This window comes from Erpetoichthys calabaricus, chromosome 16 (assembly GCF_900747795.2).
Source record: "Erpetoichthys calabaricus chromosome 16, fErpCal1.3, whole genome shotgun sequence".
NCBI lineage: Eukaryota > Metazoa > Chordata > Cladistia > Polypteriformes > Polypteridae > Erpetoichthys > Erpetoichthys calabaricus.
The window spans coordinates 39,576,673-39,580,206 of record NC_041409.2 but is presented as its reverse complement, the minus strand read 5'-3'; the positions used below and the strand labels follow the sequence as shown (position 1 = coordinate 39,580,206).

Below are 3,534 nucleotides of genomic sequence, written 5' to 3'. Positions count from 1 at the left end.
TACTTGAGCACCAGGAACCTTTGCCAGAAATCTCTTTTGAAATTAAACTTTTATCTTTAAGGAGATTGCATGACTTTTTAAAATTTCTTCAATTTTCTGTGTATTAACCACTGTTTTGGTAATAGATGTTTAGCAACTTTAACGTTATAATATGACAAATTTATCTTTCCATCCTCCTAAAACCTATACATTCAATGATACATTAAATTGGTGTTGATTAGTTGAACATTTCAGTGAAAAAACTATCCATTAAACTTAACACTCCTTTTCAAATTGAACATAAGAAAAATGACAAAATGGATAACTTAATATCCAAAGAATCATCCTAAATAACACAATTACTACCAAACTTGTATTAGAAGTGCCCGAATGGCCCACAATTTTCCACAACCACTAGCAGAGCTTATTTGGCTAATCAGAAAAATCAAAAATCCCTTGAAACCCCATATGTAATGTAATTTAAGAAAAACTAGGGTCTTGGTAGATCTTGATAGGGTCTGCCACTGTATAGTTGTAAGACAGGTTTCTTTACCTGATTAAAAACTATGTCAACTTGATTAAATGGAGCAGGACTTTGTGTCAACAAAAATTTTAAGCAGCATTTTCTTGAAGTACCATGTGATATAAAATCACACATACACATTTCAGAACAGAACACATTTCAGACATTTTGAATGAAATAATCCTATTGCACAACTCTTTATAACAAAATAAGAGTATTACTTCTCCATAAACACATTAATGTTAATTGGTACTGAACTGGGCACAGAAGTCATAACAAAGGCAAGAAATAGTCAATACAATACTTTTAGACTAAACGTTTGTTCTTAAGAGCCTGCATTTTGGAGGAGAGCTTTGAATTGTCCAGATTCAAAAAGAGCTTCTGAAACACCTCAAAAGTATATTTAAGCTCTTTTGGGTAGCTGAGGTTTAGTGCATAAGTCAAACCTAGAAGTATGGAGGAAGCCTTGGCCACACTTCCAAGATTAGTCATAACCTGGGTACCCTCCAGGACAATGCCGACGTCCTCTGGGCTTTCACCCTCTTTGATCACATATATTTTCATCACATGCTGGGTGAGGTCCTGCAATATACTGGTTCTTTCAGCATCCTATAAAAAAAAAAAAAAAAAATCAGGAAACAGCTTTTGAAAATGTGTGAAAATTAAATGGGACATATGCATTTTAAATTGACATACTGTAATTAATATAAGGATGCACAATATTCAATAATATTCAATGGTTCATTAAGTTTCCATACTTGCCAGCTGAATACACAGTGGTTTATCTTCAGTTTAAGGTACAATACATATTTTATATGTTGCCGGTTAGAAGGAGCTATTATACTGTAATGGAAAACAGCAAACTACTATGTACAATCCCCAGTGATCCCACAGCTTTCAACTTACTTGGTAGTATTTAATGAGGTCATCTACTTTCTCACCCAGATAATCAACCAAACAACATAAAACCACTTCTCGCTTCCTCTCAATGGGAGAATTGTTTGAAATCTAGAATAAGACAGAATATTTAACTCAACTACATGCAATTCAGTTTTTTCAAATTGACAGTACATTTTATAAAGAACTAGTGAATGAGAAACAAATATATACACCTCATATTTTCCTATTGGACTAAATACATATTATTTTGTTATTTGCTATTTTATTCATATAGTCAATTAGAAAACAAACTATGCAATTTTTAACAGAACAGATTTTCTTTTTTCGGATTTTTCCTGCAAAAAGCATTTTTATATTTTGTCATTTTAGGTAAGTTTTAAGTCAGTCAGTCAGTCAGTCATTTCCCAACCTGCTATATCCCAACACAGGGTCACGGGGGTCTGCTGGACCCAATCCCAACCAGCACAGGGTGCAAGGCAGGAAACAAACCCAGGGCAGGGCGCCAGCCCACCGCAGGGCACACACACACACACACCAACACACACTAGGGACAATTTAGGATCGCCAATGCACCTAACCTGCATGTCTTTGGACTGTGGGAGGAAACCCACGCAGACACAGGGAGAACATGCAAACTCCTAAATTTTAAGTAAATCTTTCAAAGTGTTTAATGTAAGAGTACCTGATGAAGTTTTGCCATTTGGATCTGTAATCTTTGTCCAAGTGCTCCTCCCTTGCTATGAAACATGAATAATAATTTTGGAGTATATTGGTCCAACATCAGCATAAATGATGGTTCTAAACGTAGAGTTGTGATCCTCTGAAATTCTTCATTGATCTGAAAGACAGAGAAAAACCATTTATCCTAGCAGTATTAAGAGGAGAAACTAATGCTGGACAGGGTGCCAGCTGGCACAGTAAGAAACATACAAATAAATAAATAAAAAACTGTGTGCATAATTAAGTCTCACATGTCATTCAAGAAATGTTATCTAACATTTATGGCATAATATATTCCTACTTATCATGAAGAGGACTATATTTACTCAATAGCTCATAGACACTAATGTGACAAAAGGAACTTTAACTGAAGTATATAAAGTCTATGAGATTCATTATGAACAGTAAGTGCTGTTTCAGTATTAATGACTATTCTTATCTGTATCAAAAAGAGTAGGCCATCTCTCTTTAACATCTTGAACACTGGGGCACAAGTTAACAACTTCATTTCTTCTATGTGTGAATGTTTTTGCCATTTTATCTTTCCTTACAGAGTTGTTGTTCTTCTTTTGTGTTTCATTCAGTAATTGTATTCTCTCTTCCTCCATACTTTCCTCATTTTCTCCTGCAGGGTAAGGTGGCAGGTAGTTGACCTCTGCTTTTCTAGCTTTTTAAATATTTTTTGCTGACTTACTGTCTTCTGGATGTTTATGTTTGAGAGAACTGCAGGTGACCTCTGGAAAGCCAAAGGCTCTCAGCTTAGTTCTAAAGTTGCCCATCTTGTATTTGATACTAGTCTGCCAGCCATAATACCCAGAATAAGAGCCAGGCTCTTTTAAACAAATGTCTTCTTAAATGTCTTCTTATAAGAGCTTCTGCAACTGCAGAAATCTGTGCTGCTGTTGGATATACTGTGTATGTATGAATGCACTGCGCCAATTTTTCTAATATGTCTGTTTTCACTTTTGGCATAGTCAAGAGTGTGTCATCCTTCATATAAGCCTCATTTGCTCTTTCAAGTACTATCTCTGTTTCAGGGGCAAAACATGGGATTTTGAAATCCTTTGGCCATGGTAATCTGTCTTGAGTACTTCTTGAAGGCAATTCAGCAGTATCTTGTGAGGTTGTTGAAGCCGTATCATCAGAGATATTGTTGATTTTTTTCTTCTGGGGAATATACATTCAGAATTATGGGAGCAAGTTGCACAACTTTTATTGTGTCTATGTGCTTAATTTGGTTAGTGGAAATCAGGGAGAAGTAGTCTGAAAATTCAGAGTCTAGATAATGAATGCTGAAATCCCCCGTTAATCCAAATTCTTCTTTTACTGCAATATTCAGATCTTCCACTGTAGCTGGTATTCCAGTGGGAAATGTTAACTTTCTGATATCATGATCAAAGATCACTCTAAGC

At 35.5% G+C, this 3,534-nt stretch overlaps 1 long non-coding RNA gene across 1 annotated transcript; it reads right to left on the bottom strand.

Moving 5' to 3' along the window:
- Window positions 1–1,018: 1,018 nt before the first annotated feature.
- LOC127526070 (uncharacterized) lies at window positions 1,019–2,152 on the bottom strand. The gene is made up of 3 exons (XR_007933690.1): window positions 2,085–2,152; window positions 1,409–1,510; window positions 1,019–1,111 (listed from the first exon to the last, which is right to left on the bottom strand). It is a non-coding gene; the product is annotated as an uncharacterized LOC127526070 (long non-coding RNA).
- Window positions 2,153–3,534: the final 1,382 nt, after the last annotated feature.